Source organism: Benincasa hispida, chromosome 12 (genome assembly GCF_027475165.1).
Source record: "Benincasa hispida cultivar pf3 chromosome 12, pf3_genome.v1.1, whole genome shotgun sequence".
Taxonomy (NCBI): Eukaryota; Viridiplantae; Streptophyta; class Magnoliopsida; order Cucurbitales; family Cucurbitaceae; genus Benincasa; species Benincasa hispida.
In genome coordinates, this window is record NC_143489.1 from 22,902,922 (window position 1) to 22,919,145 (window position 16,224).

A 16,224-nucleotide genomic window follows, 5' to 3' on the forward strand; every position below is an offset into this window, starting at 1 on the left:
ACTTCTAAAGAGTATAGAAGAAAACTCCTTGCCGGTATGTGAATCATGCCTTGAAGGCAAGATGACCAAACGACCTTTTACTAGAAAAGGTTGCAAAGCCAGGGAAGCCTTGGAGCTTTTACATTTAGACCTCTGTGGTCCGATGAATGTTAGAGCTCGAAGTGGGTATGAATATGTCATCTCTTTCATAGATGATTATTCATGGTTAGGGTATCTCTTCCTAATGCAACGTAAGTTTGAAGCCCTTGACATGTTCAAGGAGTATAAGGCTGAAGTTGAAAACTTGTTAGGTAAGAAGATAAAAACACTACGATCTGATCATGGTGAAGAGTATATGGACCTCCAATTCTAGAACTATATGATAGAACATGGGATTGAGTCCCAACTCTCAGCCCCTGGTACACCTCAGCAGAATGGTGTATTAGAAAGGAGAAACAGAACCTTGTTGGACATGGTTCGGTTTATGATAAGTTATGCTCATCTTCCAGACTCGTTTTGGAGTTTTGTAGTGGAGACTGCATGTTATATCCTGAACAACGTTCCCTCGAAAAGTGTTTTTGAAACACCTTTTGAGTTATGGAGAGGCAGTAAAGGTAGTTTACGCCATTTCAGGATTTGGGGCTATCCGGCACATGTGCTAGCGACTAACCCAAAGAAGTTGGAACCGCGTTCGAAAGTTTGCCTCTTTGTAGGCTACCGTAAGGAAACAAGAGGTGGATACTTCTATGATTCGAGTGAGAACAAAGTGTTTGTCTCTACAAATGCTATCTTCTTGGAAGAAGACCACATGAGGGATCATAAGCCACGAAGTAAGCTCGTTTTACGTGAGATCTCAAGTGAGACTGAGACTACTGAGGGTTCAACAAGAGTTATTGAACAGGCCGACAGATCAACAAGAGTTGTTGAGGTCGGAACGTCTAGTCAACCAGCTCAAGAGTTGTGACTGCCTCGACGTAGTGGGAGGGTTATGAATCCACTGGATCGCTATATGGGTTTGACTGAAGCCCAAAATGTCATTACTAATGATGAGGTCGAGGATTCGTTGTCTTTTAAGAAAGCAATGGAGGATGTTGACAAAGATGAATGGGTTAAGTCCATGAATCAGGAAATAGAGTCTATGTACTTCAATAACGTCTGGGAGCTTGTTGATCCACCTGATGGGGTAAGACCTATTGGGTGTAAGTGGATCTATAAGCGAAAGAGAGGTGTAGATAGAAAGGTGCAAACCTTTAAGACTAGACTCGTGGCAAAGGGTTATACCCAGGTCGAGGGAGTTGACTATGAGGAAACTTTCTCACCTGTTTTCATGCTGAAGTCTATCAGGATTCTCCTATCCATAGTCACATTTTATGATTATGAAATATGGCAAATGGATGTCAAGACTGCCTTTCTTAATGGATATAAAGCATAGACACATATACGACTACACGATACGGATACGATTGGATACGGCGATTCACCAATTTCTAAAAAACTAAGATACAGATACGTCTAAGGATGCGTCATTTTTTTAATATATTTTTTAAATATATATATTTCTAAAAAACGAGGATACCGATACATTGAAGAACATTTTTTTCTTTAAAAAAATATAGGATATAGATAAATTTAACATACAAGTTAATAACAATAGCACAAAATAGAATACAAACACTGAAATACAATACAAAAAAAACAACATCTAAGATGTTGAAGTACAATAGTTAATAAAGTGCAAAAGAAAAGTGACTCATATTGCAAAGAAGAAGAAGAAGAAGAAGAAGAAGAAGAAGAAGAAGAAGAAGAAGAAGAAGATTAGAGAGAGAAGTATGAAGATAAACGGAGAATTTATTGTTGAAGATATCCATATGGTTTATATTTTTGTGGACTTTGTGGGGATTCAAATGTGAAGATGGAGATTAGATGATTCTAGTCTAGGGTTTAGTCCGTTATTTATTTATTTATTTATTTTTAGTTTTGGACTCGAGTAGTGAGCTTTTTAAATAAGTTTCCTAATTTTAGATTGGGAAAGATTAGATGAGTTACTTATATTTTTTCTTTTTTTTTTAAAAAAATGTACGCATAGAAATAGATACGTCAAATCGCGTGTCAGATACGTATCTGGGAAGTATCGGTATCCGATAAGTGTTTGATACTGATTCTTTGCCTCACTTGAAGTATCTGTGCTTCATAGCTTAATGGTAATCTTGAGTAGATCATCTATATGACTCAACCATAGGGGTTCGTAGTTTAGGATCAAGAGCAAAAAGTTTACAATTTTAATATCCATTTATGGGTCTGAAACAAGCATCTAGAACTTGGAACATCAGATTTGACACTGCTGTCAAGTCGTTTGGCTTTGACCAGAACGTTGATGAGCCTTGTGTTTACAAGAAGATCATCAACAACTCAGTAGCTTTCCTGGTGCTGTATGTGGATGATATCCTACTCATTGGGAATGATGTAGGGTATCTTACTAACATTAAGAATTGGTTAGCTACCCAGTTCAAAATGAAAGATTTGGGTGAGACATAGTATGTTCTAGGGATCCAGATTATTAGGGATCGTAAGAACAAACGGTTAGCCCTATCTCAGGCATTGTACATTGATCAAATGTTGATCAGGTATAGAATGTAGGATTCCAAGAGGGGGTTATTACCCTTCAGGCATGGAATCGTTTTGTCTAAGGATAAATTTCCTAAGACACCTCAAGAAGTGAGGAGATGAGACGGATTCCCTATGCTTCTGCTGTAAGAAGCTTGATGTATGCAATGTTGTGTACCAGACCAGAAATTTGCTATGCAGTAGGGATTATCAGTCGGTATCAGTCTAATCCAGGATTTGATCACTAGACGGCAGTCAAGACGATCCTCAAGTATGTTCGGAGAACAAAGGACTACATGCTTGTGTATGGAGATAAAGATCTGATCCTTACAGGATACACAGACTCTGACTTTAAGACTGATCGAGATTCTCGCAATCGACATTAGGGTCAGTGTTTACTCTGAATGGAAGGGCTGTAGTATGATGAAGCATCAAGCAAAGATGCATCACAGACTCTACTATGGAAGCTGAACACATAGCGACTTGTGAAGCAGCTAAAGAGGCTATTTGGTTGAGGAAGTTCCTTTTAGATTTGGAAGTTGTTCCAAATATGGATTTGCTATCACACTGTATTGTGATAACAGCGGGGCTGTGGCAAATTCGAAGGAGCCTCAGAGTCATCGTCGGGGTAAGCACATCGAACAGAAATATCACCTGATCAGGGAGATTGTGGATCGCGGTGATGTGATAGTCACGAAAATCGCATCGGAGCACAACGTTGCTGATCCCTTTATAAAGGCCCTCACTGCTAAAGTGTTAGGGTCACCTGGAAAGTCTGGATCTGCAGGACATGCGACATCTTGTCTAGTGCAAGTGAGAAATGATACTGGGGTATGCCCTTGTTTATTGTATATTGTACATTTTTTATATTGTATTGTACATTAGTCTCCCGAGTCATTAGAACAAGTGGGAGATTGTTGGGATTGGTGTCCTAATTCTCTTGGTGTCTCGTTGTTTTGTAAAGATACACATTTCTTAATGAATAACATAAGTGTTATTTAATTCTTGCATTTACTCATATCCAAAACAAAGCTCCTTAGTTATCTTATGTGAACTTAAGCATGTATATGTGATATACAAGTGGATCATGCCTTAAGTGATAACCTAGATAGGTCTGTAGTATAAGGATTAAGGTGGGATACCTGATTCTGGTGATGCGTAAAATTATGATGCGATGGTGTGAGTACGCAATGATGTATGTTATGCGATGATCATTCAATTTTTCCTAACAAAGCCCAAGTAGAAGACTTCTTAGGTTCTTGGTAAGTCTAGGGTCGAACACAGGGATTACTAGGTAGATATGCGACAGACTTTTTGATTCTATTGCGGTGGTAAAAAAAAAAGGTGGATAGTGTTTTGTTTTAGATTTTTCCTACACGACGGAGTTGAACGCGGAGTGATGAAAACGTAGAGTTACAATAAGTATGCGATGAAGGGATTGAGAAGGGGTTTAGCTAACATTTCCCAAGATTGTGCACTGATAACGGGTAGAAATGCATGTTATTACAGCGAAAATAAGTAAAACAATGAGGGAATGCGACGATAAAAATATACAAAATAATGTCCAAAAGCGTTAAACTGAGAATATTGTGATCGCATAAAAGTAGCTAATTTACTTATTTTGTACAGGAAAAATGCATTGCCGCAAGTAAAATTGTGATCCAAGGAATTAGGCGTTCGCACGCATTAAAAGATTGCGATCGCAAAGTCATGCGATCGTATGCGCTCGCGAGAAGTTGCTTAAGAAGGTGGCCGCATAAAGACGGCACATCAACGTGAAAGCATAATAAATCATGATGGGACGAAAAACTAATGACGGTCGAATCCGAATTTAGTTGACAAGTCGTTAACGATACACTGTAGCAAGTACACTCAACTTTTGGTGGCCATAAATCGGCGCATCAGAGCAAGAGATTTAATGACCGCCCATCATTGCAATCATTAGAGAAAAAAGCTTCTTCACCTTGAGCTCTATAAATACCGAAGGCCACCATCGTTAAACAAGTTCTCCATATAGAATAAAGATCATATACAAGATAGTTAGTTGTTAGTCTTTTCATAGTCATACTTAGAAGACGGAGACGAATGAAGAGAAGAAGACGCCGAGAGATCATTCCCGGACAGCTTGAAAGATTGTCGGGAAGTGCTACAAAAGGAGAGAGGGCCAACACTTGCGGAAGCAAGGATATTCATCTGAGTAGAGTTGGAGTGAAAAGACAGTGTAAAAGGCCACGGGAAGCAAGACATTTCTACCGGGCTTCTTATCTCTACATTCTATTGTTATTCTGTATTCTGCATTTAATCTATAGACAATGGAAATCTCATTTCAACTTGTGGTCAATCTCTCAATACTTCGCATGAGTAGTTAAATTTCCGAATGGGTTGAGAAGTACTTAGCTAGCATGACCTAAGATCTTCACTTTATGCGATCATTTTGTCTTATGTACGCGTCATTCACCCTTTAGATATGCTCAGAAGAGTGGTCTAAAAATAGAATCTAGGCTTGGGAAAGTCAGATTTGAATCTAGGCTTGGGAGAGTTAGATTAGAATCGCATAAGCAAGAGATAGAAACTTAGGAATAAGTCCAGTTTGCTATTAACACATCGCATGCACCCTAAAGATAGGATATGATAGTATGCGGTCACCTTGTGTGTGTGTGCATCATTCATCATCGCATAGACAAGAATAGATGTTTAGACATAAGTCCTATCGACATTATCGTATACATCGCATGCGTCCTAGAAATAGGAATTATGGCATTTTCATTGGGAGATGACATGCTGTTGTGTGTGTGTGGCATGATCGCATAACTTGAACGCAATCTTAGGAAGTGTTAGCTAAATTCCTTCTCAACCTGTTCATCGCATATTATTGTAATTCTAGATTTCATCACCTCTTTACTCGAATCCGTCACATAGGAAATATACTCAAATAAAACACCATTCAACTTATTTGTTTTTGCCACCGCAAAGGAATCAAATTTACTGTCGCATAGTAACTCAGTAGTCCCTATGTTCGACCCTAGACTTACTAGGAAAACTAGTGAGATTTATACTTGGATCTTATTAGGAAAACTTGCATGTGCAACTGATAATGGGCAGAAATGAACGTTATCATAGTACTAAGTTCTTAAACAATGCTTTTTTGCGTTGATAAAATATGTTAGATTGTGTCCAAAAAGCGTAAAATTCATAATATTGCGGTCGCATGTGTTCATCACATAGAAAAAGTTGATTTTTTTTGTTTTTATGCAGAATATGCGTTGACGAAAGGTGGAAATTGCAATCATAGAAAATCATTGGTCGAGCGCAGCATTACCGCAAGGCTTTGTGGTGATTGTGTTTGCAAACATTTGCTCAAGAAGGATTGCCGCAACTTGGTGGGCGTATCTGGGTGAAAGGCATAATTAATCGCAATGGGACAGAAAGTTGATGACGGTCGAATCCGAATTAAGTTAACAGCCGCTAACGATAACAAGTACATTCAGCTTTTCGGTGATAAATATTCAGCGCATCAGTCAGGGAATTAAAGCCATCCCATCCGAGCAATCATAAGAGAGAAGCTGCCTTCACCCCGAAGCTCTATAAATACTAGAGGCATCCTTCAGAAAAGGGGTTAACCGGTTCACCAGTTCGCCATTTTATGAGTTCACAGTTCTGTTGATAGTTAAGCCTAGTTTTTAGATTTTCTTTTATTTTAAGGCGGACGCAAGAGAAGGAGGTTTTGCCGACAGATCGTTCTGGTAAGCTTGGGAGAGCGTCAGAAGCTTCACGGACAGAGAGAGGGTCGACGCCCGCAGAAGCAGGAATATCTTTTGAACCGAATAGAGATTGACAGTGTAAAAGCCTTGGTCAGCAAGGAATTGCTACCAGGCTCTCTACCTTTATCTTCCATTGCTATTTTGTATTCAAACTTATTTATAAAAATGAAATTTCCTTCTCTATATCTGTTCACTCTCTGTTATTTACGCATGAGTAGGTAAATCTGTTGAATGGGTTGAGAAGCACTTAGTTAGCTTAACTGGGGATCTTCATTCTATGCGATTATCTTGTATTATGTATGCCTCATTCGTCCATTAGAGATACTTGGGAGGGTAGTCTAAGGACAGGATCTAGGCTTAGGAAAGTCAGGTTAGAATCTAGGCTCGGAAGAGTCAGATTAGAACGCATAATCAAGAGATAGGAGCTTAGAAATAAGCACTGTTTTCTATTAACACATCACATGCATCTTAGAGATAGGATATGATTGTGTGCAATCACCTTGCCTTTATGCATCTTGCATCATCGCATAGGACAAGAGTAGAGACTTAGAAATAAGCTCTATGGACACTTTAGCATTCAACACATGCATCCTAGACTTAGGAGCATCGCATTTGCATTGGAAAATGACTTGCTGTGCATAGTTGTAGAATGATCGCATAGTTTGACGCATTCCCAAGTAATGCTAGCTAAAGACCTTCTCAACCCGTTCATCCGCATACTCAGTGCATCTATCACGCAATCCGATACAACAACCTCAACAACTATTGATTTATCCGGTTACCACAAAGTTTTCTAAAAATTACCGACGCAACCTATTTTCACAAGTCCCTGAGTTCGACCCTGGACTTACCAGGAAACTTAGTGGAGTTTACACTTGGATTCCGTTGAGGAAACTTGAGTGCTCAACACATTTTTCACCATTGCATGTCATCCACATTTTCACTTCGTAAAATAACGCATCAAGTTTTTGGCGCTGTTGCCGGGGACTTGGGCAAAATAGTGTGCTAATGGTAATTTTTCTGATTTCTTTGCAGACTCTCAATCTCTGGCGAATTATGACCAGGAGATTGAGAGATTGTTTAGATGGAGATTAAGAGACCGCCAACAACAATCAGATAAAGAAGAGATGGTGGAGCAGCCTGGAAATGGAGCACCAAACGAAAACAACGTCATGGCGAATTCAATCCTTCTGGCTAACGATCGCAATAGGTCCATTAGGGACTATGCATCGCCAAACCTCTATGATTTCTCTCCAGGAATCATGATGCCTGCCCTCGATGGAAGCCGATTCGAAATGAAGCTGGTGATGCTGCAAATGATCCAGACTGCAGGACAATTCGGAGGACGGCTTGGCGAGGACCCGCACGCCCACCTCCGAAGCTTTATTGAAATTTGCAATACTTTTGTGTTCCCGAACATCTCTGCTGAAGAAGTTCAACTAAATTTGTTCCCATTTTCTCTTTGTGATGAGGCGAGAAAATGGGCGTATTCTCTCAAACCGGGAGAGATCACTTCATTGGAACAGGTCATAGAGAAATTTATGAAGAAATATTTTCCGCCTACTTAGAACGTTAGAAGAAGGAAACTCATATAAAATTTTCAACAAGACATGGACGAATCGCTCAGTGATGCCTGAGCGAGGTTTAAGAGATTGGTTTAGGACTGTCCACATAATGGTTTGCCAGACTGCCTTCAGATGAAAATCTTTTATGGTTTGAATCCCGCTTCGCATACCGCTGCCAATGCGGCAGCCACTGGTGGTCTACTCGACAAAACATATGAGGAGGTAAAGAGTATACTTGATCGCATTTCCAAAAATTACGAGTATTGGAGGGAAAGCGATCAAAGATTAAGAATTAAAGACAATGATGCAAATAATGGGGCCATCACATCCCTGCAAAATCAAATGACTGCGATGATGAGTTTGATACAAGGCATTGTAATTAATAATACGGGAGCGAAGAAAGGGCAGGTTAGAGCAATTGCTCAAACGACTGCAAGTTGTGTCATTTGCAGAGATGCTCACTCAATGGAAGAATGCCCAACAAACCCGCAGTCGGTATGCTTCATGAGAAATAATCCATATTCTGATACATATAACCCCGAGTGGCGAAACCATCCAAATTTTGCGTGGAAAAATCAACAACAAAGCTTTCAACTTGTGGCACAAAAAGGAGGGCCACCCGAATTTTCCCCGCAAAACAACGGTCCAGCGCATAGCCAAGCTAGCAGCTCGCAAACACCGCAATCTTCATCCTTAGAGAGCTTGTTGAAGCAATACATTGAGAAAAACGAATCAGTGCTTCATAATCAAGCTACATCCATTAGAAATCTCAAAATTTAAATGGGACAAATTGCAGGCGAGCTGAAAAATAGAGTGTAATGAGCGTTGCCGAGCTCAATTGAGCTCTCTCGCAATGCTGGGGGCACCGGGAAGGAACAATGCTTAATAGTCTCCTTGCTAAGCGACAACATGACTGCAGAAGTAGGGGAGAAGCCCATTGCGACCAACTGGAATGCGGTGACAACCGAAGATTCGTTGACCTGTAGTCCTGAAAAGCCTGAGAAAATAGACCCTGAAGTTGCATCCACCCTTAAGCCTCTAGATCTTGAGATAGAAGAAGTCCAACCACTAGCAACTCCGTAAATATTGAAAGAGGAACAAAATGATGAAGTAAAGATCGTAATAGTGGCCGCAACGCAAAATGTTATAATCCCACCGAAAATGGGCGACCCAGGAATCTTTACGATACCATGCTCCATCGGAGGGGTCTACAGTGGCCAAGCACTATGTGATCTTGGGGCAAGTATAAACATAATGCCACTATCAATCTTCTTACAATTGAATGTCGGCATAATCACACCCACAAAGGAAACTCTCTTGCTTACAAACAGATCTCGAATACATCCTTAAGAAGAGTTGAAAAATGCCGCAATTTCAATCGATAAATTCATCATGCCGATAGACATCCTCATTTTGGATTATAAAGCGAACGAAGATGCGCCCATCATATTAGGACAACCATTTCTTTCGACCAGTCGCACTCAAATTGATGTGCGCAAGGGGGAAATTATAATGAACATTCATGGGGAAAAGCTCTGGATTTAGGCAGTGTAGATCCTAGAAGATAGAGAAAAGAGAGAAAAGCGACCATGGACATGAAAAAGACCAGCCTGGAATAAGCAGTCCCTGAGTTACGATATAATTCAACCTCATCAGGGATGCAATCCTTTTGAATATCCTTTTCCTGCATCAAATACTTCATGAACTTTTATCATCTCGTTATTTATTATCCCAATTACCTTTTTGTTACCAGCATTGTTTCTTATTCAAAAAAAAAAAAAGAAAAAAGAAAAAGAAGCGATCGTGCTGAACGATTGTGGTAAAAGAATTTTGTTTTGTTTAAAATTATTTGACTCTCTCACTGTTTTTAGTGCAATGATCGAGGCACAGGATTGTGGAGGTGTTTCTGATAACGGGCAGAAATGTACGTTACCATAGTGCTAAGTTCTTAAACAATGTTGGTTTGCATTGATAAAACATGTTAAATTGTGTCCATCAAGCATCAATTTGATAATATTGCGGTCGCATGTATTTATCGCATAGGAACAATTGATTTTAGTGTTTTTATGCAGAATATGCATTGACGTAATGCAACAATTGCGATCATAGGAAATCATTGGTTAAGCGCAACTTCACCGCAAGGCTTTGCGATGATTATATCTACAAACATTCGCCCGAGAAGGATTGTTGCAACTTGGTCAGTGCAACATAGTGGGCGCATCTGGGTGAAAGGCTAATTAATCGCGATAGGATAGAAAGCTGATAACAGTCGAATCCGAATTAAGTTGACAGCCGATAACGATCACAAGTACATTAAGCTTTTCGGTGACAATTTTTCGGCCCATCAATCAGAAGAATTAAAGTTGTCCCATCCGTGCAATCATGAGAGAGAAGCCACCATTCACCTAGGATGTTCTATAAATACCAAGGGCGACCTTCAGAAAAGGGATTGATCAGTTTCAAGCAGTTAATCAGTTTGCAAGTCTTTGTTCATAGTTTTCTTTCATTTTAAGAAGGATGCGAGAGAGGAGGTTGTGTCGATAGATCATTCCGGTAAGCTTGGGAGAGCGCCGGAAGCTTCAAGAATAGAGAGAGGGCCGACACCTGCAGAAGCAGGAACATCTTTAAAACCAAATAGAGATTACAGTGTAAAAGCCTTGGTCAGCAAGGAATTGCTACCAGGTTCTCTACCTTTAACTTCCATTATTATTTTATACTCCACTCATTTATTGAAATGGAATCTACTTCTCTATATCTGTTCACTTTATGTTATTTACGCATGAGTAGGTAAATCTGTTGAATGGGTTGAGAAGCATTTAGCTAGCACAACTAGGGAATCTTCACTCAATTCGATTATCTTGTATTATGAGTGCTTCATTCGTCTATTAGGGATACTCGGGATGGTAATCTAAGGACAGGATCTAGGCTTAGGAAGGTCAGGTTAGAATCTAGGCTCGAGAGAGTCAGATTAGAACGCATATGCCAGAAATAGGAGCTTAGAAATAAGCACCATTTTCTATTAACGCATCGCATGCATCCTGGAGGTAGGATATGATTGTATGCGGTCACCTTGCTTTTATGCATTTTGCATCATCGCATAGGACAAGAGTAGAGACTTAGGGATAAGCTCTATGGACACTTTTCATTCAACACATGCGTCCTAGACTTAGGAGCATCGCTTTTGCATTGGAAAATGACTTGCTGTGCATGGTTGTAGCATGATTGTATAGTTTGACGCATTCCCAAGTAACGCTAGCTACACATCAATATTCCCCTAATAGAAGCTCTGGAACAGATGCCGAGCTATGTAAAATTTCTCAAAGATATTCTTTCTAATAAAAGAAAGATCGGGGAAAATGAAATAGTTACGCTAACATATGAATGCAGCGCGCTGTTTCAAAACAATATCGCCACCGAAATGAAGGATCCTGGGAGTTTTACATTGCCTTGCACAATAAGAGGTAAGATGGTCGGAAACGCGCTGTGCGATTTAGGGCTGAGCATAAATCTAATGCCCTTGATCATCTTTAAGAAGCTAGATATCGGCAACGCAAGACCAACAACGATCATACTATAGTTGGCCGATAGATCGATAACGCATCCTGAGGGCAAGATAGAGGATGTACTCGTACAAGTGGACAAGTTTATCTTCCCAGAGAACTTTGTTATATTGGATTACGAAGCTGACAGAGAAGTACCTATCATCTTGGGTCGCCCATTCCTAGCAATAAGGCGAGCACTGATCGATGTGCAAAAAGGAGAACTGACCGTCAGGGTCGACGATCAGGAAGTAAAGCTCAACATTTTTAATGCGTTAAAGTACCCAAATGATATGGAAAATTGTCAGTATATTGAGGAGCTGCGGGAAGAACCTTGGCACGAGTCCCTAGAAGAGCTGGAGGAAGAAGATTTTGGAATCGACGCAATGTTGGAGGAGGATTGCGCCACAATTTATGTTGAATCAAACTTTGAACCACTCAAGTTATCTAAACGAACTTCACAATGCATCAAGCGATCTTTGAAAGAACCACTTGTGCTAGAGTTAAAGCCGTTGCTTGTGCACCTCAAGTATGCTTACTAGGAGGTAACAACACGTTACCGGTTATCATTTCTACCTCGCTGAGTAAGGAGAAAGAAAACGCACTTCTACAAATCCTGAGAAATAACGCAAAGGCTTTAGGATGGACTTTGGCAGACATTCGAGGAATCAGTCCCTCATATTGCATGCACAAGATTCGTTTGGAAGAAGGAAAGACAGGATCGGTAGAAAGGCAACGACGTTTAAACCCTGCCATGAGGGAGTTCGTGAAAAAGGAAATAGTGAAGTGGCTGGATGCAGGAGTCATCTACCCGATATCTGATAGCAGCTAGGTGAGCCCAGTGCAGTGTGTTCCAAAGAATGGGGGACGCAGGAGTCATCTACCCGATATTTGGTACGTTTGCATTCCGACGCATGCCCTTTGGACTCTGTAATGTGCCAGGCACTTTCCAACAATGCATGATGGCGGTATTCTCAGATTGTTGAGGTAGTGTTGTGCTGGTAGCAATACCATGCGCCCGATCCTCCAGAAATGCGTTTAGTTAAGGGGTGTGTTGCAGGGATGCATGCGTTGTTGCCCGGCCTCAGCAAAAATGTAATTGCGTTAAGGGAAGCGCGGTGTTAATTTTTAATCGTGCACCCGTCTGAATCAGATTCAAAAGATAATTTCAATTCATTATTTTTCTAAGTTAATGATATTCTTTGATTTTTTGTACAGGCAACAATTTTTATATTACGTTAATTTTTAATTATTTGTATACTTTGTTAATTTTCAATACAACTAAGTAGCCATTCTCTTCTTTTTGCTTGTGCCTTTTTCTTTATCATCCTTTGTCAACATTGCAATGTTCTTGATCTTTACTTTTGCATTATTCATTGCGCTGCCATGATGTATAATATGTTTATACTTAGAAACATCCCGTACTTTGAAAATTCTGACTAACACTTAGTTAATTCGTAGCTTAGCAGTACTTTACCTTTTATCTTTCCAAGTTCTACTCAAACCTTCGTTTTGAAATTTTTTCTTAAGTGTTTGTCTATTCTGTCCAAACAACGCAATGAGGACCTTGCGCATCTCTAAATATGGGGGTGGGGAAGGTCTAAGCAAATGAGATCAAGAATATGCGGTCATTAAGAAAATGCGTTCATTTTCTATAATATATATATATATATATATATTCAATAAATTCTCATATAGAACTCCACTATTAGTGCAAGGGAAAACTTCAAAAATATTTCCAACCTGATAAGAGTTAGTTGTGAAAGGAACCTGCTCGTAGTTGGATGTTCACATACACCCGTGGGAGAAAACCAAAACGAAGGTAGGTTTCCAAGAACAACGCAATATGAAAAGAGAAAAATGCAAAAGAAAATAAAAGAATTCAAGAGAGAACTCCTCTGAAATTCATGAGTTAAAATTGAAATTGGCACACAACCGTAGTTGGATGTTTGCATGACACTCGTGGGAACAAGCCAAAACGAAGAGTGTAACAGTGACCAACAGTCTCTAATAAATGACGCAAAATTTGACCACCGCATATAGATGCATCAAGTTGTTTTGAGAAAGAAGAGGTGAACATTCTATTTTTAAAACTAGAAAAGCATTTTTTAGCAGAAATTTGTTATATAGAAAAATAAAGCAGGGCTCTAATATGAATTAGCAAGGATAGAAGAAAATTGCGTTGTTAAGTAATGTGCCTAAGTAGAGCATTCGGAGCAACCAATCGACGCAAAATTTAGGATAGGAACTGAGCATTTTTGCCTTAGTAGAAGATATGCTTGAGGACAAGCATATATCTAAATTTGGGGGTGTGATAACTTGTAGAAATACAAGTTATTTATACTGCTTTATTTGGATAATGCGGCCAAAAGAGAGAAAAGTTGCGTCAATTGAATGAAAATTAGCTAAGGAATACAATAATTATAAATTATCACAAATACACCCACTAAGACCATTAAGATGGTAGAAAAGGATATTTCAAGTCTGTTTTGCGAGAAACCAAGTCATCGTATGTGCTCATGGCTCAAGAGAGAAAGATTAATGCATCTACGTCGCATTGTGCCCTTCAGTTAGGAATGAATAGACGATCAACGCAATAAAAGCGCAATGCGACAGTCGATACAGAGCTAAACTTCAACCGCATGCGGTAATAAAAACAACATTGCATGCGGGCACACGATCGAAAGATGCAAATGAGAATCGCGAACGCGGAAGATTGTGACACGTGTACAACTAACCGTTGTGCATATTCGACGGACTGATTGCATAACAGAAGAAATATTTATTCCACCATTTTCGGACTTTCCATAACAATAAAGTGGGGACCACAAATCAGAGGGTCAAAGCCTTCAGCCTATAAATACCCTTAAAGAATTCACTGAAAGATATACTTGAGACGGGGGATAATTGATACGAGACTATTGAGAGAGAGTTGATCTGAGTGCTGATCGGAGGAAATCCGGGAAGAGAAGAGACAAGGCCGAGAGGTGAGTCTCAGTGCAATTCTGCCAAATCCCCGCCGAGAAGCTCTGTACTTAGATCCCTTCTACCGGTTGAGCAAGCCTGAGAGGGAAGCCCATCCTTCCATTCACTCCATCAATACCGGCAAGTGATTCTCCATTCCAGATCTGTGTCAAGGCATGGCGCTTATTTTTATTTGTTTCTAACTCTCATTCATTAATTGTATTTCATCTTCTTAATCTCTTCATTCACAACCATGTATCAGACGCTAAATAGTATTATTGAATTTGATCATTTCCATTTCCACTTCTCTATCTGTTTCCATTCCTCTATAAATCATTTTCTCCATGATGTTTTCTTAATCCCTTGGTGATTAATATGAATTAAACAAGTAACTTAATCTGTGCTAAAGAAATAAAGATGTTTAGCTAAAACATGTTAGACGACATCTTCACCTATGAGAGCAGAAGTGAAGATGCCATTCTGATCTGTCGAGAGAAGGTTAGAAGAATACGTTAACTAAAGCAAGAAGTACTTCCAAAGATGGAAGCAACCTTGCGTTCATTACGTTTTTCCCTGTTTCACCATAGAGATGTGGGAAACGCGGCCGATCACCGAGAGGTGTACACCAAGGGAAAAGCGGAACCGTACTTATGCCTTTAACGCAATTAAGGAACTTGCGATGTTTGTACTAATTATCTTTTCTCTTTTTGTTTCACACATAAGACTTGCCACCGCATAACACGATCTTTGTATAATCTTCACAGTCAGTCTCACCCTCGGTATCTTGTATCACGAAACCTGTATCCTGTATCATCATAGCTTAGGTTTATTTTACCGCAATTTACTTTATTATCTCATTTTTATCGCTTACCTTTACTTTATCACATTTTTAAATACTTGTACAAACAACCTTTTTATAAATTGAAAAACCCTTGGTCGCATATATCATAAATGTAACGCAATAACCTAAAACAATCCCTGTGTTTGACCTCGGATCACACCGAGAAACTTGTGGTGAAATTATACTTGGTTTCAACGTAAGGAAACTTGTGACAATACACAACATACTACAAGAACATTCATTAATAATGCATATCTAAAAGTAGTATCATATATCATCGCAATCATCCATGCGTGGTCTTGAACCTTGGTTGCATAATTGTACAATTTTTGCGTGTCAAGTTTATGGCTCTGTTGCTGGGGAACTGGTAACATTGACATGGACTGTAGCTTCGATTCAATTTTTGCATGTCAAGGTCTTCAGCTAACTTTACAGAATAAATATATTTTACTAGAAAATGTATATGTAGTCTTGGTTTGAAGAGGAACTTAATTTCTGTAAAGTGTTTGTTAGAACATTCATATTGTATTAACTTCTTTGTAAATAAAGTGTTTATTTCAAAGAATGGAGTTAATATTTGTTCTGCAAAGTTGGAAAACAATCCTTATGTGCTAAGACCGTTAGCAACTAAAGCCCTTTATAACACTAAAATGTTTAAAACTGCGGTATCGCAAAATAAAAGACATAGAATTTCTCCTAAAGAAAATGCCCAAATTTGGCACCCTGAGATTAGGACACATCAATCTCAATAGGACTAAGAGATTAGTAAAGAATGGACTTCTAAGTGAGTTAGAAGAAAATTCTGTGAGTCATGCCTTGAAGGAAAAATGACTAAAAGATCTTTTACTGGAAAAGGACACAGGGCCAAAGAATCCTTAGATCTAATACATTTAGACCTCTGTGGTTTGATGAATGTAAAAGTGATAACTGGTACAAATACAAGTTATTAAAGCTCAAATTATTAAATCAAT

General features: G+C 39.3%; 1 pseudogene; it reads right to left on the reverse strand.

Moving 5' to 3' along the window:
• Positions 1 to 7,927: 7,927 nt before the first annotated feature.
• Positions 7,928 to 8,025, reverse strand: LOC150031873 (small nucleolar RNA R71; annotated as a pseudogene).
• Positions 8,026 to 16,224: the final 8,199 nt, after the last annotated feature.